The sequence below is a fragment of the Arvicanthis niloticus genome, chromosome 2 (genome assembly GCF_011762505.2).
Source record: "Arvicanthis niloticus isolate mArvNil1 chromosome 2, mArvNil1.pat.X, whole genome shotgun sequence".
Taxonomy (NCBI): domain Eukaryota; kingdom Metazoa; phylum Chordata; class Mammalia; order Rodentia; family Muridae; genus Arvicanthis; species Arvicanthis niloticus.
In genome coordinates, this window is record NC_047659.1 from 144735716 (window position 1) to 144759589 (window position 23874).

Consider the following 23874-nt stretch of genomic DNA (forward strand, 5'->3'; position numbering starts at 1 on the left):
CAGTTTATGTCCCAGTAAAAGGCTCCAAATGTTATCGCCTTAAGAGTCCGTGGCACAGCCTCACATAAAGCTTTTATTTCTGGCTGGCTGGAGAGAAGGGGAGACCACCCCAAGACCATTTTATTTTGTGTCAGTTTCCCCTTCTAGAACTCAGGAACTCAGAGCATTTTCCCAAGCTGAGAACTTGGCGGTGCTTGGAGACGGTGACAGCCAGCTTGTGTTTGAGCCGGGTATGAGGACCCTGACCAACAACCTCTCCAAAGACATAGAAATGACCTCTGTTTCTTTGGAAATTATGCATCCAACTCAGATGACCCCTGTGACAGTCATGTGACAGTCATGTGGGCACTAACTAAGCTTCAGCTCAGAATTTTCCTTGGGGGGCAAGCCGGTGGTGACTGGAGATGCACTGTTTGTCACCTGCAGAGAGGAAGCTACTGTCATCAAGTGGATTTTGTTACCATGACAACCATGGTTAGGTGGCCCCACAGCAGAGAACAGTCAAGTCCACGGTGTTTTGGAATCCAGTTGACCTGCAGTCTTACGACGAGAAGCCTGAACGCACACAGCAGCGGCCCGTGTCCTTAGCTTTTATCCTGGAGTGTGGGCCTGCCGAGTCTTTGAAAGTGGCTGGTCTGTTCTATACACAAACCCTGGCTGGAGTAGAAAGGAGAGACCTGCCAGCTTCCAACCTTGGCCTGATGGTGGCACGTGGCAGCAGGCCAGCTCAGGAAAAGCACCGTGTGGGTTTTGAAGATAAGAGATGCAGGATCTGAGTCCAGATTTTTAGGAAGAGGAGAATGAGCCCCAAGGACTTGCTTCAGCCTCCCACTGAAAGAGATGCAAACGAGAAGCTTTGCTTTTAAACAGAAAGCCTGTCCTCTGAGACAAAGAGAAACGCAGTGCATTGTGGGAAGTGGCATTCCAGGATCCTGAAGATTTACGACCTCAGAGTGTACAGCTGGGGGCTCTCATTGTCCCTCCGGGCATAGTGTGGATGAAATGTGGAATATTTCGTGACTCTTCCTTCTGACACTAGCACGTGCATAGAACACAGCCTCTCTGGGTGTGGCCATGTTTGTGCTCCCTCTGTGTGGATGTCAGGAATGGAAAAGCACTGTGGTTGCGCTTGAGGGCTTGGGTCGGGAAACTTCTCCTTAGAGCCTTCCTGGAACAGCTTGCGGACCCGATCTCAGTCTCCTTGGGATTCTGAGTTCCCAGCTGCCCAAGGAGTTGAGCTGACTTCTTCCCCGGGTGTTCTTCTAGGAAGGACTAAAGGCACCCTAGGAGAAGGTACGGTTAAACCAACCTTCACTGCAATTTCTTAGCATGAAGGGAACAAACAGTTGTCAGCTAAGGAAGATGGATCCGATAGGAGCTTGTATCTGAATATCTTAGTTGACACCAGGATAAATATAGTGAGTGGTCTCGGAGAGCTTGCCGGGCCATATCCCACCTCACCCCACCTCCCCGCCAGACCCTCGATTAGAAGATGGCTGAGGTCAGAGCACACAGTACAATTGGAATTAATGAAAAAGCTCCGAGGGCCGAGCTCTGCAGTGTCAGAGCAATTAGCCTGAGGAATTTGGGGAAGTTCTTTTGCAGCTGTGGTCTGTCCCCTCCCATCCATTCTGTTTTGTGATTTGAGATTCTAAATATGATTTTTGTGGAGGGAAAAGAATACTTATTATTTAAAGGGGGACATTAATTCAAACCCTGGCCTAAATGATCTTATGTATGTATGTATGTATGTATGTATGTATGCATGCATGCATGCATCTATCTATCTATCTATCTATCTATCTATCTATCTATCTATCTATCTATCTATCTATCTACTTGAGACAGAGTCATGCTGTATATCCTGGTCTGGCTTTGAACTCAGGATCGATCCTTCTGCCTCGGTCTCCCATTGCTCTGGTTACCAACCTTGCACCACCAATCCCTGCTCTGAGCCCACTTCAAAGGTTAAGATTGCTCTGGAGTGTGGAGGAGGCTCTTAGAGCAAGAAGAAAAGGCCTTTGTAGTTGAGCAGCCCTTGGTTAAAATCCCCTGACAGAAAATGGTTGTCAGTTTCTTAACTTTCAGAAGATAAGGACCCATTCAGACCATCTATGGGCATCACGAGGGCTGCGGAACAGACTGCCCTGAAATCTCTTTGAGGGTAAAAGCTGCAGAGGAACCTCGGCAATGGACCTGTCTGAACAACCAAGTGGGTGAGTGATGGGTGACAGCTAGCTAGCCAGTAGTAGTCTGTCTGTCTCTCTCTACTCCCAGGAGACCTTACTGGGCCCAGAATCCTGTCACTTATGTGAAGTTGTCTGCTTCAAGCAGAAAAGGCATTCGTCTGAAATCTGCTGGGCAGCTAGTCCACGGAGCCAGCAGGAATGCTGGGGAGTGGAAGGAGGGGAGTTTCAAGGAGCTGAGCATCTCCACTGGACTCAAGCTGGCATCTCCCAGTTTGTTCTTTCTAGTTTGTTTGAGCCAAAACCTGACCCTTGTGGGTGGGGTGGAGGAGCAGAGAACTTGGGGTAAAATGTACTGACGCCCAGCGGAGCAAGGATGTGTCTCTCAGGTTTTGGGCTGTTAGGAAAGAAAAGCTGGCACCTAAGCAGCAAGTGTGCACAGCAGGCTCGTCTGTCCCCAGCTCCCTGTGCCCTGCAGGCCCACAACTGACCCCCCTTTCAGGTTTCCTTTCTTAAACCGCCATCCTCTGCCAGCTGGGTAGAAAATTATTGTCAGTTCCAAGTCAGGTGCCCCGGCTTGTTTATCTGAAGTGAGGATTCTGCAGACGTGTCGCTACCACTGCGAAGGGTCCCTGTCATCAGGCAGGCAGGCAAGTGGCATGTGCTACAGGCTTAGGGAGTCTGAGAGGATTTTTAATGATGCGCTCCAAAAACTTGGCCTTAGATCTCAAAAGTTTCCAACTTAACTAATAACCAGGGTCCCAGAAGCACCAAGAACAAACACTACTTCACAGCGCCTTCGGTGGGCAGACAGGCTCGCCATGTTTGGATCTCAGATGGGAACGGAATAGATGAGTGGCCATGGGGTACCCAGCACCCAATCCTTCATGTCGCCGCTTCTTTAATATTCTGTGGGAAATGCTTTAGATATGTTTCAAGTATCTTTCACTCTGTAAGCTGATATGAAGAAATCTAGAGAAGGGGAAACAAGAAAGAAGGGAGGTACTCAGCCAGTCCGTGTATATCAGCTAATTAAAAAAAGAAAAGAAATTTGCAAAGGGCAGAGAGACAAACAGCCCCTCTCTCTTACTGGTGAAATATTTATTCGGTAGTGAAGAAGACACTGAAAGTTGGAAATGAATTTAAGAAAGTAATTACTTTTGATCCCTGCTAGATCCATCCAAGGGCCCCGAGGTGAACATTGCAGATGAGCTGGAGGCAAACCGCAGAGCCACACACTCTTCAAGGAGACAAAGAATGGATCAAAGGAGGCAGGTTGGTCGGGGGCTCTGCAGACGAGCTCCTGTGTGGAGTTTTCTAGATGTTTCTTCAAGCAGGGCAGAGCTGTGACAGGGACGGAGCCAGGCTGTGATCAGATGGCAAATGAGAAAAGCCGTAGGCGGCTCTGTGGAGAGAGCAGAGGCTGCTGTTCCAAAGAGATTTGTATACAATGCACATGTGTAAGACGAGGGGCTATGTCTCTAATTTTGATAAAGATCTTTAAAATGACATTTAAATGGAAATAGACTCAAACAAGGCATCTCCTGGGAATATGAGTAGTCTTGTTCATTTGTTCTCTGTCTTGATCGGGTGCTCCTGTGAAAATGGCTTTATCTTTGACACTTCCAGCGAGGAAAAATGAGGTTTTTGGGAGAGGGGAAACATTTCTGCTTTTAAATACATTCTCTAGAGGTGCTCTGTGCATGTCATACATGCTATCCTTTCAGAGCCAAGTGAGTTCTGGTCCCCTGGGGATGTGTTTGTCTATATTCATACAGCTTCAGATTTTAAGCCTCTCCTAGAGAAGGCCAGATCTGTTCCAAAATTCTGAACTATTGTCCTGTTCAGTGGCAACAGGTGGCTCATACCCTGAGGGCTCACCTTCCTGAGCTCTGCTCTCATCTAGGTGAAGATAGCCTGTTGGCCTCAAGAGAATTTCTCTCTCTCTCTCTCTCTCTCTCTCTCTCTCTCTCTCTCTCTCTCTCCCCCTCCCTCCCTCCCTCCCTCCCTCTCTCTCTCTCTCTCCCTCCCTCACCTTAACTCTTTTATTTATGGTGCTAAGGATCAAACCCAGGGTCTCATGCATGTTGAAAAATCTCTGTACTGCTGAGCTATACACCTTCCAGCCGTGTACGCGTGTGTCTGTGTGTGTGTGCATTCATGTATGTGCGTGTGTGCACGTGTGTGTGTGTGTGTGTGTGTGTGTGTGTGTGTGTGTGTGTGTGTAGGCCTGAGGACAATTTCAGGTGTGTTTCCTCAAGAGCTATCCACTCTTATATCTAACACAGGGTCTCTCACTGTCCTGGACTCACCAGGCACACGGCAAATGAGGAAAGCCATAGAGGCTCTGTGGAGAGAGGAGCTGCAGATCTGAGGAGACTTGTGTGCGATGCACATGTGTGTAAGAAGAGGGATATGCCTCTAATTTTGATAAGGTAGGTTTGATCACCCTGTCTCTGGCTCCCCTGATATGAGTCTATGAGCTTGCAAAGCCACTGTCTTAAAAACAACAAACAAGCAAACAACAAAACATTGTTTCTGGGACCGACGGGAACATCTCAAGCTTTTGGGGCAGAGACTCCACCGACTTAAACCAGACATTATAGTGCATAAGCTAACACAGCTGGCCTTTTGAAATTTTGTACTTTTTGTTCAATCAATGAATAGGAGTTGTAAATATTTATGGTCTATGAAATGATGCTTTGAAATCTGCATCTTCTGCAGCCTGCACTTCTCAGCACACTCTGTTCCTCATGAGCCTGTCTTCGTGGAAGGAACACTGCAGTCTACAGGAGCAGCGTCTAGGCATGGCTAAGGTCAACAATCCAAGCACTAGCAAAGCTCTTAGCTCCGCCCAGGCATTTCCTCCTTCTCCTTTTCATCCCTAGTGGTGCGAAGTTGAGGGCCACAGGACAGCTCCCCTTCCTTGAGAGCTGTTCTAGGGGGAGAATATTCTATAAACTCCCCCTGTGGCACACACAGTAGAAAAATGTAAGCCCATCTCTTTCCTTTCATAAGATCTCTAAAATACTTTCTTACAATCCAAATGTCATTTCTAGAACAGCGTTCCTGGAGCCTGTCTGCTGAAATCCTTGGAGAAAAAAAAAAAAAAAAAAAAAAAAAAAAAAAAAAAAAAAAAAAAAAAGGAAAAATCAAAAAGGCAACTAACTACCTTTCTCCTCCCTGGTTCAGGGGGAAAGGACACATCTGTGCCAGGTTTTGAGAGAAAATCTTGGAACAGGTGACCGAACTGGAAGGGAGATGCATACAGTCTGAGCCTAACCTAACATCATCCAAGGCAAATGCCCATAGGCGGACAGAGGCTAACCTGGATCCCAGCAGTCACACAGTTTTGCATACCTACAGTGTTCTTTGGATGTGTGCAAGTTATAGCAGACAGTTCTCAGGGGCTCTCTTGGATCTGCTCACCTGCGGCTGAAGGCAGCAGCCACGTAGGGTACACTGAGTCTGTAGCGCTGTTGCTATTGCTGGGCTGGTGCCAGGCACCAGGTGACATGAATCTGGCTGGCTCTGTGCTGAAAGAATCACAGGCAGTTCTCACCCAGCAGCTCCTGGTGCAGCAGCCGAAGACCCCAGGCAAGGAGTTATGGAGAGAAGCAATACTAGCTTAAGATAACTGGGGAGTGCAGGGTAGTGACTGAAACTCAGGGGGTCAGAGCTGGACAGGGTCATATGTGGGAAGCATAATGGAAGACATGGGATTTCCCACCTGTTAGAAATCCCGCTGTGTCAAATACCCTCGGTGTGTGGGCACCTCCCATACTGTGTGCTTAGGTCCTGGTCCACCTCTGAGAACCTTCCAAGTATGAAGAAGTTTATTGATTATCATGACTTGCCCAAAGCCTGGGAGCCCAATTCATCTTCCAGGAAAGCCTCTGCCCTCCTGTCTTATTCTCCAGCTCGGCAACTTCAGCTTTTGTTCTCACAGGTATTTTACTCTGAGGCCTTGGGCACACTGCCCCAGCTCACAGCTCTGGACTGTGGCCAATGAGTGGTTTGTTTGTTTGTTTGTTTGTTTAGCTCCCTTCTTCTCTTCACAAGAAAGACAGGAGAAGACCCCTGCTCCCCGCAGCAGATGTGACAGCATTGCTAACTGACTGTGAGGTGTAATTAGCCACGAGTCCCACTGCTTGCAACCTTTCTGCAAGGTTCCCAAATTCCCTGTCAAGCAGTACCCCCCTCCCCAGGAGCATAGGTAATTTGTGGGTGTGTTCTGAATGCTGGCAGACAGAGACTGTTGGAGCTGCCCTGGAGGAGGGACTCTAGCTGGAGGGTGGGCAGCTTTCTTTCCAAAATAGAACTTGGCCCCCGACATAGCCAACTTGGTGACCAGCCCAGATAGACCCTTTGGAACCCCAGCAATGTTCCAGTGACGCCTGCACGGGTCCCTCAAGAAGAGGACTGTGTTTGTATGGCCTTGCCACCTGCAATACTGGAGTAGCTGTTGAGGCTCTGGAGGCAGGACAGCAATAAATGGTGGGGTCTGTGATGACCTGTGATGACAGGCTCTCTGTGAAGCTTATCTCAGAGCAGATGCGTTTCCTATTTTTACTTATCTCCCCTCTAACATGCAGGGCATGAACATCTGGTAACATGTTGTCTCAGAAAACAAATGGACAGGCTCTCTCTCTGTCTCTCTCTGTTTCTCTCTCTCTCTCTGTGTCTCTGTTTCTCTGTGTGTCTCTGTCTCTCTCTGTGTCTCTGTGTGTGTGTGTCTGTGTGTGTTGCTCCTGCATCTGTGAATATGTGCACCACCCCTCTGTGTCTGTGCAGGTTCATCTGGGAAGTCACACTTGTGTGTGTGCATGAATATGTGTGCACATTTAAGCATGTTAATGTGTATATGAACCCACATAAATGTGTCTTTCATTGTGCCTGCTTAAGTATATGTGTGTGCATATGTGTGTGATGTATGTTTGATTGCATATCTACTCAAGTGTGTGAGCATGAGTAGGTACTTTAATGTGTGTGTACATAACATTATGTAAATTTTTGTGGGTATATGTGGATACAAGCCTTACTGTGTGTATGATACATGTGTTATATGTTCAACTGTGAGTGTGTGTGTGTGTGGAACTTTGCATCAGTATCTACCATGAACCTTACATCCTTGCATCTTGTCACACAACAGGAGGCTAACTGGTCAACCTCATTTCAAGCTCAGCTCTTATTCTCTGCCCCATTTCATGCCCTGTTCTAGAATCCACATGGTCCTGAGCATCTTCTGACCCTCCACTCCACGATCTCTATTTTTAATAAATTTCTCTCTGAACATCTCCTGGCTCCCGGCCTTACCGTTCCTCGTGAAGCAGCTGGTGGCCTGTGAACCTGTCCCCTAACAGAGGTCTTTCCTAACATGGTTACCATCATTATACCTTTGCTTCAGATAGAAAATAAGTCCTCGGGGACATCTGCTCTGTACTCTTCCTCCTCTGTCCTCCTGGGAACTTCTCCTTTGCCCTGGCTGCTTGAAGAAGGCTCCTCAGCTCCTTCAGAGGATAGAGATTGAGGCCATTTAGTTCGTGATAACACTACCACTGCAACATGATGCTAGGACTAGAATCTGGGGTGCCAGCTGCAAAGCCAATGGCAACCCTGCTTGATCTTCAGTCTTGCCCTGTGGAGCTTTCTGCTGGGTGCATGACAGACATTCAAACACCTACTAGGTAGAAATGGATCACATTTCTTTTTCATTTATTTATTTATTTATTTATTTATTTATTTATTTATTTATTTAATGTGTATTGTATTTATGTCTGTGTGAAGGTGTCAGATTAGAGACAGTTGGGATCTGCCATGTGGAATTGAACCTGGGTCCTCTCAAAGAGAAGTACTCTTCACCTGAAAGCCATCTCTCTAGCCCCATGTCACTTTTTAATATTTATTTATTTATCTATCTATCTATTTAATAGGGAGTAGTAAGTTTCCCAATAAAAAAAGCAATTCTAGAAATGAAGTGATCTTATGAAAATTTACTTGAGATAGTCTACACAATGCCCTGTTTTCTGGCTAAACTGAGGCCCATCTGTCAGTGCTGTATCAGCATCAGCTCTGTGCTGGGCACAGATACTCTGCAGCTTAGCCCAAGAGGGGCCACTGCTCTATGCTTGACACTCAAAGGCACCAAGGCTATGTTGTAGTAATTATTTTAAGAAAATGGCCGCCGGTCATGCTGCCTATCTAGGCTATGGCCTGCCTAGCTCAGCCACGTGGCCAGAGCTAGAACCGGCCAGCCAGAAACACCAGCCCTGCCACCCTTGAGACACCAATGTGGGAGATGGCTCTGCCAGTCTTCCACACTGTCTCTGCAAGGCTGGGCATTGCCTAGACCATCCCGCCATCCACACAGGCTCAGTAAAATGAGACTCTAATGCTTAGATTATCCAAAGGCTTATATATTTGGTAATGATCAATAACAAGATGCCCATACAATCAGAAGTGTAACCCAATACCCAACCTAGATATATCAACTACCTTTGACTGGTGGAGACACGTGAACATCCGCCTCCATGTCCACCTCTCTCGTTCTCCGTCTCTCCCTTAGCTTCTCCTCTTCCTTTTTTCCCTCTTTTTTCTCCTCCTCTTCCTCTCTTTACTCCTCCCACCTTAGCTCCTCTTACAAGGCTATGTGAGCTGAAGTTGTCCCAGGTCTACAGCTGACCCACAGGCACTGAAGGCAGGGCTGGAGGCTGACACTCTGAGTCTCTTCTGTCTCCTCCATTGATATGGCAAAGCGCTACTCCCAGGCTCACCAGTAACTTCTGAGGCAGTGTGTATATTCCAGATGCTCTGACAGCGCCCCCTCAGGTCACCTCCCTGTGCAAAGACCAGTTGTCTTTGCAGGAGGGCCATTTCTGTGTGCTATAATCACTGGTAAGTGGCTAAGGTCTGAGGGGTTATGTTCTGCATTTCGAACCTGTGAGTAGTAACACAATCCAGAAATGGCTCTGAGTTTCACATGCAACAGTTTAAACAACAATTAAGCTTTGCTCTAGAGATGGCACTGCTGGCAGAATGCCTTGCTGGGCAAGTATGAGGACATGAGTTTGGATTCCCCAGGAACCACAGAGGTGCATTCCTAGGAGAGCTGAGACAGGAGATCCCTGGAGCTCACTGGCCAGTCTGCTCAGCCAAGCAGTGAGCCCAGGTCAGTGAGAGAGCCTGCCTCAAACAGTAAGGTGGGGAGTGATTAAGGAAGACACCCAGTATTGTCAGCTGGCTTACACACACACACACACACACACACACACACACACACACACTCTAATGGAGTCACACACTCACATACACATATACACATGTATACTCACATGCAAACACATGTGCACACATATGTAAAGATATACATATGTACTCACACATGTACTCACACATATACACACATATACACAAAGACACACATATAAACACAAAAGCACACATGCACACATATATATACACATACACACATGCAGTCACATGCATGCACACACACATATACTCACATACACATATACGCACATACATACAATACATTCACATACATATATACACACACATACATGCACACATACACTCACATATACATATGCACACATACACATGAACACACACATGTACACACATACACTCACATACACATAAACACATACACATACTCTCACGTACATATGACACACATACACACACATGCACACGCATAACGCATATGCACAGACACACACACACACACACAGAGCGCACACACAGTTGTTGTGGCAGACTCCCAGTACCGTTCTTCTCATCTGACTCCCTTGAGACTGACTTGACTCTGAGATTTTGAGGCTGGTGGGCACCTACATCTCTTACTGTTTGTTCATTTTTGTTTGAGCGTACACAGTATACAAAGTATAAGATCCATTTCTCTGAAGGAAAAATTCACACCATGGGAAGGTTTTCATTTTCTTATTCTTTCCTAGACAAGCGTCCACAGGAGCAAATGGGCAGTCACACACTTCTCCGGTGCCAGATGGGCCACACTCTCAGTGAGCTCAAATGAAACTCTGTCCACCGAGTGTTCCTGCTCATTGCTTGTTATTTGGAAGAATAATGACGAGAATTTGAGGAGTCTTTCAAATGGAACTCAGGAGCTCATGTTTAATATTTATGGTGTAGGGAGGTCTAAATTGGAATCTCCAAAGTCGGGAAGAGGTGAATACAGAAATGGGTTCTGGGCATTGCTCAACCCATGTGAATCCGACAGAGTGCTTGGCTTTAATTGCACGTTTTACTAGAGTGGAGGCAATTCCCAGAAAATCAAGAACGTTCATCTCCCTGGCTGACTTGGACAATGCATTTCATTTATTTTGAATTTTACAGAAAGTTGATGCATGGAATGGCTCTCATTAAGACTGTACCTTATATTATCGCACAGTGTGTATTTTGTGTTAGTTACTTTCTGTTGCTGTGATGAAATATGGCGACCAGAGGAATCTGGAGGAAGACGAGCTTGCTCGGGTATAGGGTTCCACAGAGATAAGACCCCATGATGAAGGGAAGCTTGGCAGTAAGCAGCAGGCAGGAGCAGGAAGCTGAGGACTCACCTCCTCAAAAGCAAGTGTGAAGCAGAGAGTGAAGAGGAAGTGGTGCCAACCTTTAAATTCCTAAAGCCCGTCCCTGTGACACACTTTCTCCAGCAAGGTCACATCTCCTATAACTTCTCAGACGGTACCACCAACTGGGATCTGAGCATGGGCATATGTCAGCTTGGGGGGGGACACTGCTCATCCAAACCCCCCAATAATGTACATTCTCTAGTTGATGTCACACAGTCCACACGCTGATGTGACAGGTAGATGTTCTGCTTCTGCTCCTCAAAGACAACCATACAGGCCTTCTTACTGCTGTGGTTTGAATGTGAAATGTTTCAAACAAGCTCATGTGTTTGGTCCCTGGGTCAGGGTGTGGTCTGGGGAAGTAGTGGAACCTTTGTGACCTAGTTGGAGAGAAAGTGGATCTCCAGGGGTCAGGCCTGGAGGCTTATAACCTGATCCTGCTTCCTGCCTCATCTCTGACGTGTCTGGATGTGAACTAGCATCTTCATACTCCCCCTGACCCACTATTATGGACTGTACGTCCCTAAACTGCAAGCCAATATGAGTTCTTTCTCCCTTCAGTTGCTCCTATTTGAGTATTTACTTGGTCTTAACAATGAGAAAAGTAATCAATACAACCATCTGGTCCTCTGCTTTCTTCCATCACATGGTGGGATGTGTCCAATTATATCACATGTAAGGGATTCATCTGTATCATACTCAGCCCTGAGCTGGGACTGAGTGTAATTGCTATTGTTATTATTATTGGCATCATTGTGGTAATAAGCTGCAGAGTTCAGACAAGTTCAGTCAAGATGTGGGTCACAAAATGCTCTGTGTAAAGGAGCCGCCTGAGTGAATACATAGAGAGGACCGACCTGCGGAGGTGGATGTTTGCAGAAGCACTTGAAGATCAGATGACATTTAGGCAATGGGGGTGGGGTGGGGAAGATGGTGCACTGGGAGATGGAGAAAAGGAGAGAAGTCTGCCGGCTGGGGAGACTCTGTGAGGGAGAAGCCTGCAGACTGGGAGACTCTGAGGGAGAAATATATAGTCTGGGGAGACTCTGTAAGGGAGAAGTCTGCAGGCTGGGAGACTCTGTAAAGGAGAAGCCTGCAGGCTGGGGAGACTCTGTAGGAGAGAAGTCTGCAGGCTGGGGAGACTCTGTAAGGGAGAAGCCTGTAGGCTGGGAGACTCTGTGAGGGAGAAGTCTGTAGGCTGGGAGACTCTGTGAGGGAGAAGTCTGCAGGCTGGGAGACTCTGTGAGGGAGAAGTCTGCAGGCTGGGAGACTCTGTGAGGGAGAAGTCTGCAGGCTGGGAGACTCTGTGATGGAGAAGTCTGCAGGCTGGGAGACTCTGTGAGGGAGAAGTCTGCAGGCTGGGGACATTGTCTGAATTTTTGTTGGGCAGTTGCCTTCCTCTATGAATCAGTGTGTGTTGATATTGTCCTGAGGCACTGCTTCCTGTTAGGCTCTAACTCTGGAGGAAATTGGGTACCAGTGTTCTGTTAGAACTTACTTGCACCTGCTGGTCAGGTCAGTCAGAAGCACAGGGGACAGTGGCCTCAAGTGAGAGAGAGGAGGCCTTTGGCTGCAGACAGAGCAGGGCAGGCAGAAGAGAGGCAGGGTGGGGGCGGGGCTCTCCTCTCAGAGGCTGTTGTTATTCATAGAGGAAGGCAAATTTTTGAAGAAACAAGATAAATGTTCCATGTAATTGCACAAGTTTTCTTGTCAAATTAAAAACATGAACGGCATGGCAGCAATTTTAGTATTTTTCTGCTTCCTAGTTCCACCTCCATCAAAAGGGGGAGAATGTGGACTGGGAAAAGGGGGAAGAAGAAGTGGGGCTCAAGTGATGCTGGCTTTGTGGCTTCCCAAACCAACAGACTGTTGGCAGGCATGGGAGGGCTGTGAGAGGGGACGGGCTTGTGAAATCCTCAGGTGTGCAAGTGTACACCCAGCAGCCTGCTGCCTCTAGTTACACAAGCATACACCCTAGCAACAGCATGCTGTCCGTAGTTGATTTGGGTATTTTAGGAGACTGAACCCAGGGCCTTGCACATGCTGTGCAGCCATCACTACTGTAACACACACACACACACACACACACACACACACACACACACACCTGCTTACTTTAATTTCAAATCAGGTTGCATTAAGCTCTCCAGCTTGGCATTGAGCTCACACTGATGCCCAAGGTGTCCTGAACTTAGCCTTCTCTTGCCTTCACCTCAGTAGTAAGTGGGATTACAAGTCTGTGCCACCGAGACCAGACCTCTGATTCTGTCATGGCAACTGGGGGTGGGGGGGCAAGAAAACTGTAAAAAGGGCTCAGCAGTTATGCATGCTTGCTTCAAAATATGAGGACTGACGGGAGTTCAGTTCTCAGCACAGACAGCTAGCCGAGCTTCCTGCAGATGCTTGTGGCCCTGGCCAGCACAGGAGGCCTGCCCTTTCCTTTGGAGGAGTGTGAAGTGTCAGGGTGCTGGCCACAGTCCAGATTTCTGGCATTATTCTCCTGGAAATCCAGAGTCTTTACTCCATAGAACTGAAGCCGCCGAGTGGGGCTCATCAACCTGTGAACCGGGCGTGGGCGTAACACAGAGGAAGTTCCTCGGGAGCTGCCTGCACTGAAGAGGAAGAAATAGCAGCTCCTCTCACAGCTGGTTAGAGTCTGAGCCACATCTCACAGCCACAGACCTCAGCATGGCCAGGTGCGTTCTCACACTGGCCCAGGACTGAGTCCAGCCAGAGTTGCTCTCACCTGACACCAGGGCAGTGAAGGCGGAGAGACCTGATGGTCATTGGAGGAAGCAGAGAACTCCCAGTTCTACCCAGTTGCATTTTGACACAGATAGAAAAAGTGCTTTAAAAGGTAAAGGCTATTTAAAAAGAAATGACGTACATTTCTGGAGGAACATGCTTGCAATTCTAGCTACACTGGAGGCTGAGGCAGGAGGATTGTTAAGTTCAAGGCCAGCTTGGGATTTGGAGTTAATTCAAGTTTGGATTGAACAACCTAGTGAAATCCTGTCATAAAATAAAATAAAATAAAATAAAAATAAAAATAACCACAATCAGGGCCGGGGGTATATAGCCTAGGGGCTGATCTATCGTGAGCTAGGCTGGTTCCTGTTAAAACAATTGAAAAGTGTAAGAACAATTTCACAGTCAAAAAAAAAAAAAAGTCTTGATGTTAGCTTCTATCCTTATATGAAAAACATCCCAGCTCAGCTTGTTTCCAGGAAAATGGGTGATTTGGCCCTAGTGCTCATGAGGTCATGTCAGGTCACTAGTGGCCAGCGGCTTTGGAATCCTCTGAGGCCAGGGATGCAGAGACTCAGAAGAATCACCAAGGACAGTGAATGCGCCTCACCACAGCGAGGTGGCCTGGGCATGAAGACATGTCCCAGATGTGAGTCTCATCTCTGTGTCCGACCAGGAGATAGATCCCTGACTTCCTTGATTGTGAACTTGATAAGACTAATAATTCTATGGATGCACACTCCAGGTTGTGTCTACGAGGATGTCTCCAGAATGGCGTAACTGACGAGAGGAGAGATGACCTGAGCGTGGGCAGTGCTTTCCCACTGGCTGGGTCCTGACCTGTGTGGACAGGAATGTGAGCTGAGCATCAGCGTGCTTCCTTGTCTGCTTCCTGGCGTGTACGATGTGAGCAGCTGTTTCAAGCTCCTGCTGCCATCTTGTCTCCACCACACTTGCTGGGTGACTGGCCATTGTGCTGGTGGCATCACCCATCCCCTAGCATTAGATATTGCCTTGGATCCTATGTCCAAGAGGCTGCTGCTGCTGGCTGGTTCTAATGGCTACCTCACCCCAGCAAGAGGCAGCCCAGTGACGCAGGCAACTTTTCCAAAGACATTTCAACATAACTGCTGAGGTCCACAGCTGTGTGAGCACTGACTTACAGGAAGAGGTTAGGTTCAACCTCCTCATTGGGATTTCATTGACCATTTTAGGATGGCCCATAACGGGGCACTTGAAGAGACTCTGGGTTTATGGTACAGCTTCCAAGTTGGGTTTCTATATGAGAGAAAGAAAATGAATTAGGCCTATTTAAAAAAAAAAATAGCTTAACATAGGTCATAGGACTAGGCCATTAATTTAAAGCCGTTAAAAAAAATAGATCATAGGACAGATAAAAAGATAAAGTATCACATGTTTTCTCTCAGGCAGAATCTAGATTTAATTACACACACACAAACATGTAACACACACATAAACATAATGTGTGTACATGCATGTGTGTGCGCGTGTGTGTGTGTGCGTGATGGAAATAGAACAGCACTATCTGATAGAAGAAAAGGTCAAAGCAGATGAAGCAGGAAGGATGGGGCTGGCTGTGGGAGGTGAACAAGATACAATGATATATATTAAATACTTCATATTGGCTCATACTAACTAAATTTTTAATTGAAAAAGTAAAGATTCCCCCAAACCATTACTTCCTACGGCTCTCTGCAAAAATCTTAGACCTAACCTCAAAGTGCGGTGATGCCCGCCCAGCAAACGCCCCTAAGAAGAGGACAGAAGGCCAGCCAAGGATTAGTGCTTGGAAAATTTAAAAAATTCTCAAAACCCAATGAGAAAGTAAACAAACAACCCAACTGGAAAATAGATGAAACCAGAGTGTTTCACAGAAGACACAGAAGGAAAATAAAGAATTATCGAGAAATGTGACATTGTCTGTTGCAATGCACAAGTGTGTGAAGCCGGGAGCATCCTCTGATACATGTCACTTTAGCTGAGGGAAGGGACCTCAGCTGGATCAGCAGTGAGGGCTGCTGAGGATGTGGGGTGTTGGGACACTCAGAGTTGCTTGTGGGCACCGAATATCGCAGACACTCTAAAGAGTTTGTCAGCTCCGCATGAACCTGAATATGCAAGTGGCAGGCGATGCAGCAACTGTGCTCTCGGGCACGTCTCTCAGAGTAGTGATAACTTATATTCACACTGAATCCTGTACACAAGTGTTTATCACAGCTTGGTTCATGATAACGCCAAGCTGGGAACAATGCACGTGTCCTTTGGTGGGTGGGTGCTTGAGTAAACTGTGTGACACACCCTAATGTGGAATAGTACCTAGTAATCAAAGTAACAAATTTACATAGCCTTGTGTGTGCACGTGTACATTTGTGTGCATGTGTGTGCATGTGCACATGTGTGTGTGTGTGTGTGTGCCACATGAATGCAGGTGCCCAAGGAAGCCAGAAGAGGATGCTGGGCCTCCTGGATCTGGAGTTACAGGCCGTTTGGTCTTCTGCAAGAGCAGTATACGACCTTAACCACTGACCCATCTGTCCCAGTGTTCTTTGTTCCTGTAATTTTTATTTATTTATTCACTTTACATCCCAATTGCTTCATGTCTTCCTTATCCCCCCTCACACAGTCCCTCCCTGCATCCTTTTTTCTTTCTTCTCTGAGAGAGTGGAGTCCCCCCACTCACACCCCCATAGTATCTGCCCACCCTGGCACATTCTTGTCAGGGCTAGATGCATTCTCTCCTACCGAGGCCAGACAAAGCAGTTCTGTTGGGGAACGGATTCCACATACAGGCAACAGCTTTTGGGATAGTCCTCGCTCCAGTTGTTCAGGACCCATAAAAAGACCAAGCTGCACATCTGCTACATCTGTGTAGGGGCCCTAGGTACAGTCCATGTATGCTTTTTGGTTGGTGCTTCAGTCTCTGAAACCTCCAAGGGTCCAGGTTAGTTGACTCTGTTGGTCTTTCTGTGGAGTCCCTATCCCCTCTGGGGCCCTCAATTATTCCAGCTCTTCCATAAGAGTCCCCAAGCTCCATCCACTGTTTGACTGTGGGTATCTGCATCTGTCTGAGTCAGCTGCTGGGTGGAGCCTCTCAGAGGACAGATATGCTAGATTCCTGTCTGCAAGCATAACAGAGTGTCATTAGTAGTATCAAGGATTAGTGCTTGCCCAGGGGGTGGGTCTCAAACTGGGCCAGTTATTGGTTGGCCATTCCATCAGTCTATGGTCCATCCCCTGTCCTTGCATTTCTTGTAGACAGAATAAATTTTGGGTGGACAGTTTTGTGGATGGGTTGGTATTCCTATTGCTCAATTGGGGTTCCTGACTGGTTATAGGAAGTGGCCTCTTCAGGTTCCATATCCCCAATATTGTGAGTCTCAGCTAAGGTCACCCCCATTGACTCCTGTAGTTTTAACAGTTGAAAAGCTGATGAAAACAGAATATGGAGGTGAATGGGCTGTAGGAATTTGTCTTTTTCATTCATAATTCCCATGAATTTCATTCAAGGTCACTTATGTTTGTCCCTTTTAATCTCAATAAACATCAGAAAACTGGATTGTTTCTCAGCGCCATGGCAATCCAGGTTTGCACATGGGAGGCAGTGACCAACAGTAAGCTTCCTCTGCAGGTGCTAAGGTCAGTGTGAGGGAGGCGTAGTTGTTAGGGACTTGTTGTCTATGGTGACTGTGCTGGCAGACACATGAGTGTACACATGTGACTGAATCACTGAGAGTTGAACTGGGACATCACACAGTAATGACCACAGCGGTCTGGGTCTGTGAGCCCTGAACAGAGGCAGATAGGTCCAGGTCAGTTTTCTGGACATGTCATTGGCTCCATTTTGCTGAGACTGCTGAAGAGATGAGGATAGGGTACCTGGGATTATTCTATGTGATTTCTATAATCAGTCCCACATTTAGAAACACTTTTAAAGGGGTGCTGAGTCCTGTGGTGAGAGCAGCCACCTCCAGGGTGTCTCTCAATAGAAATGTCTGATTAAGGGAGGAGTATGTTTTTGGTAATTTGTGTCTGATTAGTGTAGTCTTGGGTGCTCATGCCTGCCTCCTTAGTCTCTCCTTTACAGGACCCTTGATCTTGTCCACTGAAAATCTTAAGTTTTAATAGAGTAAGAGAAAGTATTTACATAAGATAAAAGGGAAATAATTTGTATATATAAGGACCGATGTTGTTATTCAAACATTTTATATCTCGCCTCCTTAATGTAAACCTTATTGCTGATACTTCTTTCTTAATATTTTTATGATGAAAAGATTTATGTAACAATAACATGAGTGGAGGACACACAGTCATGGAGTGTTCCTGGGATATGCTATCTATCTATCTATCTATCTATCTATCTATCTATCTATCATCCATCTCTTATCTATCATCTATCATTTATCTATTTATCCATCTATCCATTGACCACCCATTTATTATTTATCATCTATCATTTATCTATCATCTGTCCATTTATCCATCTGTCTATTATCTCTATCTATCTATCTATCTATCTATCTATCTATCTATCTATCTATCTAATCAAAGTCTTATTATGTAACTCTGGATGGCCTAGAACTTGATGTGTAAACCAGGATGCCCTTAAATTAACAGAGATCCACCTACCTATCTCTGTCTCCCAGTTCCTGGGATTAAACGTATATGCTACTCTGCCAGCTTGCACCTCCAGCTTGATGGTCGGTTTTGATCTGTTAACTTGTAATCTAGACTCACTTCAGAAAATTTCATTTGAGGGACTGTTTAGATCAGACTGGCCCAAGGACATCTCTGTGAGGTATTGTCTTGGTTATTAACTGACCTAGCCCACTGTGGGCAGCACCATTCCCTAGGCTGACCCCTGAACTGTGTAAGAGTACGAGAAAGCTAGCAGGGGAGGAAGCAGGCAGCATCAGTGCAGTCATCTCTCCCTGCTTTTGACTGTAACTGTGGTTTGGCCAGATGTCTAGTTCTCGCTTCAGTGCCTCCCTGCAATTATGGACTGAAACCTGGAATTGTAAGCCAAACAAATCCTTTCCTCCCTGTGTTGCTTTTGGTCAGGATGTTTTATCACAGCAACAGAAATGGAACTCAGACGGGAAATAACCTGACAGCGTGAATCAAAAAAGGATCTGAAAATAACCACGATGGAAAATCCCTTAGCCCAGCAATTCATCCTCTAGGAATTTATCCTAAGAAAATAATTGGACAAGCACGGAAAGATGCATGTGTGTTTTGCTAACGAGGACTGCATGCACTAGCGGAAAATGGGGAGAGAGCAAAGCATTTGAAATGGAAAACTGGCTAAACATGTTGGGGAAACAATTGAGACAGATATGGCCATTAACAATGCCAAGGCTACTCTAACAGATATGTCCATTAACAATGCGATGGCTGCTCTGTTAGAGGGAGGCTGTTCTCATACCGTGTGCTTGTGCTCTGGTGCTTGAATGAGTTGTATTTCTTTGTAAAATGTCAAGGCTGTGTGTGCATTCCTACAGCAGGATGGAGAGAAACTCTAACTGGCTTAAATATGAGTATGCCGGCTTATTATGCATTAAGAGATATACCCCTTTGGGTATTTTGTAATTATTTTCCATAATGATTACTTATGAACATAAAGATAATAAAGTCTCTCGAGTTATTGTTATGAGAAAATCTTACTTCGTTATCATCTAAATTTCTCAGTTTTGTAAGTTTATGGCACGGAGAAACCCGAATGGAAGTAGCGGTATTCACTGAGATACTATGAAGATAGAAAACCCAGTTCCAAGTGCACGATGAGATCACCTTGCATTCAGCTGACCCTGTGGCTGCTCCTGGCAGAAGCTCAGGGAATATGGGAAGGTCATGCCCATTAAAGAGATGGTTGGGGTCCATGCCAGAAGACAGGCATTGAGTTAGGCCAGAAGGAGGGAATTGCCCTGTTGAGTTAGGTCAAGAGCCAGATGTTGATGTGAGCCCTTGGCAGGCAGGAAACACACACACTACAGTCTATGGTGTTGGTTATTTTTCTATTGCTATGTTAAAAGACCATGGCCAAGGAAACTTATGGAAGGGTTTGGGGTCCGTGGCTTTAGAAGATTAGAGTTCCTAATGGTGGGGCCTCATGGCAACAAATGGCAAACATGTTGGTTAGAGCTGGGACCTGAGAGGTAAGCGCTCATTTCTGGAACTACAAGCAGAAAAGCAGAAAACAAAGAGCCAGAACCAGGGATCATATGGGGTTTGAACACCAGACAACATGATGCTTGTCATAGTGAGAAGCTAGCTCTTGCTCTGTCAGAGGTGACATGGGGGTCCCCCTGGAGTAGAGGTAGGGGACAATTTCTAGCCTCCAAGCTCAATGTGTTCTCTGGGCCTGGTTCCACCGACACAGCAAGCAGGAGGTTGCAGGCTGCAGGGGGCGCAGTGAGTGGGTGTGGCTGGCTTTGGCCATTGGTGAGTTGGTCTGTGTCCTTGACCTGAACTTGAGGAACTGTCTCATGCTTCTTGCTTGCGTCAGGGTTTCTGTGAGCTGGTAGAAGACACAGCAGGATAATAGCCACAACTGATTGCCCAAGAGGAAATCCTGCTTAATATTTAATATGCAATATCTGTGCCTTTGCCTTATGGGCCATGTGGATTTAACTGTGGGAGCTCCAGTTTGGTAAGGAGATCACAGCAACCCTGGCCTCCTTTGAAGGCTGCTTATCTCCAGCAAGTCCCCACTCCCGCCCTCTCCAGCTCCTTCTGGCAGGGGTTTCACTTACACAGCTCCCCAAGGCCATGCTCCCTGCTCCCAGCCCTATTGGTGAAGGAGTCTTTGCTTCAGTCACCAGATCAAAGCCACCAGACACCAGCTGCATAGCCCACTGTGCTCTGTCCTTCCACCGGATTTGGGCCTGGCTTTGTTCACGAGGAGTCAGCCTTCTATGGGATCATCTGAATTAGAAATGGCCCAGTCATGGAGAACTCACCCAATGCCCCTTGCCCCTGCTAAGACCTTAACAGAAAACTGGGCTTACAGCTGCACACTTCCTTAATCCAGAAGCTCAGCCAGGAAAGGTGAACCTGAGCTCTAGGCTCCTTCACCATTAGGCCCTCTGTGAGGATGTTTTGTTAGGTTCCTCTTGAGGGTCCTGGGTGTGGCTAGGGCCCTGCTTCTCCTGAGACTACCTTGAACTCAGTAAAGGAGATTGATCTCCAGGTGAGTGGCTCTGTCCATGCAAAGTGAAGGGAGAGACACATGCCTGCCTCCATTCCCTTTCCCTCCTGCATGAGCTGGGACATCAACTCTTAACCTTTGGTGCTCAGAATAGCACCTACTAAAAAGCAGCTGCTGTAGGTCTCAGGCCTCACCCTGGTGGGAACCTTCCTGGTCTCCAGCTGCAGCTGCAGACAGTGGGACTCAGCCTCCGAGACCACAAGAGCATTTCTCCTCTGTCCTCTCTTCCTTCTCTGCTTCCCTCTTCCTTTCTTCCCCATCTCAACCTCTCCCCTATGCTCATTCTCTCTTCCTCTGCATCTCTCTCTCCCTCCTTCCATATCTCTCTGCCTTCACAGCTTTTCAGCACAGCTCAGCCTTTCTCTCTCCCTCTCCCTCCCTCTTTCTCTCTTCCCATACCCACCCCACTCCTCCTTCCCTGCTTACCCTCCCCAAAGTTTACCTCTTCCTCTCACAATACCCCTTCCCTTCTTTCTCTGTAATATTGTCTGCACCCCCCCCCCCACATTCTGTCTCTCTGGAAAATTCTGAGTAATGTCCCCACCAGTAAAGAATCAAGAACTGGCTTTTCTGCACGTGTGAACTCCCTGACCCATGTGCTTTGCCCAGAGAGCATCAGTCAGCAGTTCTCAACGGATGGATGTGTGATGGGTGGTTAGCCTTTCCTACCCAGAGCACAGGTCTCTCTGAGGGAAAGGGCTTAGAGAAGAGCGGGCTCCCAAGTACATGGGAAAGCATGGTCCTCACGGAAGAGACTGTGTGGTGGGGATCTGCTCTGCATGTTAAATATGAAATAAGAGTCCTCTTGGGTATCCCCTTCCTCAAGCACCAATTCAATAGAAGCCTCTTGGAGCAAGCATCTTCCTGGGAATCCATTTATATCTAGGTGTGACAGAGAATTCTGGTTCTCTGCCGGATCAGGAGATCTTAGATCAGGACACAACCCTGCCCGAGTGACTGCTTTGGGCCTTGTGCTGACACATCTGACACCTGGTTCCCAGCCTGGAGAGTCAGACTTAGCTACTCCAGGAGTCCACTGGCCCAGAAGCCAGAGCATTTAGAGGGGTGTTAATGGCCATGGTGGCTAGCCTAGAGGAAGGATTGTGGCACAGGACAATCCTGGTGCTCTTAGAAGCAAGAGAGCTCCTCCCACGGGATAGAGAACTCCTCCTAGGGACAGAAAGTCCTCTCAGGAAAAGACAGTCCTCCCAGGGAAAGAGAGTCCTCCTAGGGACAAAGAGTCTTCCAGGAAACAAAGAGTCCTCCCAGGGTATAGAGAATCCTCCCAGGGAATGGGAGTCCTCCCAGGGAATGGGAGTCCTTCCAGGAGTGATGATGATGATCTTTCTACTTGGCAGGAAATTGGCCTAGTGTGGCTTCCGTGCACACACCCATCCTATCATCTGGAGCATACTGATGAACGACAGTGAATCAGGAACGACAGTGAATGTGATATCTGAGCCCAATACCAGCCACCTGAAGCAAGCTGGCCTCAGGAAAGCCATATATGTGTGATGTTCTCATTCCAACAATGTCCCACAGTCACGCCCACCCCCACAGTGACACCATGTCTGGTGTATCCGAATCGTTTTTATGTCCTCTGCCTGACACAACATTAACATTTGATAGTAGCCCTTAAAAAAATGTAATTACACAAACAAATTAAGATGACGTCGTGTTACCAATCAGAGGATGGTAGTAGCTTCAGCGATCCGGTGTTGCCTGAGAGTCTACAAATTACTCAGCCTGTCAGGGGCTGAGACACTACCCTTGTTGCTTCATCTTAAATAATTGAAAACTGCTCTTTTCCATGAGCAAACAGCTGTCTCCCTCTTTGATGCTATCCCTCCCGGTACTGAGCTTAGCAGACCAGCTTGCCGTGGGTGGGTATGGGACTGTGTGACAGGGATGGGGGGAGTGGATGGGAGGTGCTGCGTTGTAAGCCAGGTGAGGCCAGGGTTTGTTGGTCTGTGCTGTGGGTTAGCTGGGAAGAGAGGCCAAGATCCACAGGAGCCCGCAGGAGCCCGCAGGAGCCCGCAGGAGCCCGCAGGAGCCCGCAGGAGCCCGCAGGAGCCCGCAGGAGCCCTCTACCCCATGGGGCAACAGGACCCGGAAGCCCGGAGTAGAGAGGCAAGCAGATATAGGGAGAACATGAGTGCCCTCCGTCAGGAACAATGGGAACTAAATAAAGAATATGAATGGACTATCCCCAATTTTCTAACAATTGCTTTTGCCTTCAGAGCTCTAGGAATTAAATTTGGATACACCACCACCAGGTGGCAGCATGCACTCTTAAAAGTATGTTTTGTTCAACTTCGTCCTCCCTGGGGTGAAGAGAGTCTGAGAGTCGCAGGCATTGTGGAGTGGCAGAGCTCAGAGGCTCACAGAGCAATGGGAACTTGTATTTTACGATCTTTCCCTAATGACAGATAAGGGATTGGTCGATTTTAATCACAGGATGATAGTTAACAAAGGAAAAAAAAACCTCATCTAACACAAACCTGTAATTCTTTATTATTATACTTATTAAAACTAATGAAAATAAATAACAAGATAGCTGTTAAGTACACAAGAAATAATATTGTGATTAGTTATTAAATGAAGCAAAGATTTCCAAATACCTCTTAGCTTATGTGACCAAAACTGCAGGACAAAGCAAGAACCTTGTATACAGACTACAAAAAGAGCTTTTCTGTTTGACATAGAAACGGGCGTTCCTCCCCACAGGCTGGGGCAGGGCTCTCTGAGCATTAAAGCTGGTTTACCCAGGTTGTACTGAGCCTCTCTGCCGGTGCCTGCCCCATATTCCAAATGTCTCAGCCGTCGCTTGCCTCTAAGGAACCTTTTATGCAATGCTCTCCGCCAACACAGACTCCGATCTTGTATTCAGACACCCTCTACTCTTAAGAACTATAACTTGCCAGGCAGCTTCGGCGTTAAGGGCTAGGGCAGGGGAGTATGGTGTCAACCTCCTAACTCTACACATGGTTCAGCGGCTTCCTGGTCTCTGGCCAATCAAACCTGAGGCATCTTGTCTCTGGTCCCTGCTCAGTTTCTTGTTAAAAGAGACCGAGGGGAGAAGGAGATCCTGCGACCATGTCGTCCGCCCTCAGCACAGCCC

At 47.1% G+C, this 23874-nt stretch overlaps 1 long non-coding RNA gene across 4 annotated transcripts; it reads left to right on the forward strand.

Moving 5' to 3' along the window:
- Positions 1-1018: 1018 nt before the first annotated feature.
- Positions 1019-23403, forward strand: LOC143441536 (uncharacterized). Of its 4 annotated transcripts, none has more exons than XR_013109080.1 (5): positions 1019-1293; positions 2074-2216; positions 3361-3461; positions 4475-4621; positions 10145-12427. It is a non-coding gene; the product is annotated as an uncharacterized LOC143441536 (long non-coding RNA). The 4 variants fall into 4 exon arrangements; XR_013109079.1 differs by lacking the exon at positions 10145-12427 and adding an exon at positions 22112-23403 and having other exon boundaries at positions 1020-1293; positions 2089-2216; XR_013109078.1 differs by lacking the exon at positions 10145-12427 and adding an exon at positions 18608-19148 and having other exon boundaries at positions 1021-1293; positions 2089-2216.
- Positions 23404-23874: the final 471 nt, after the last annotated feature.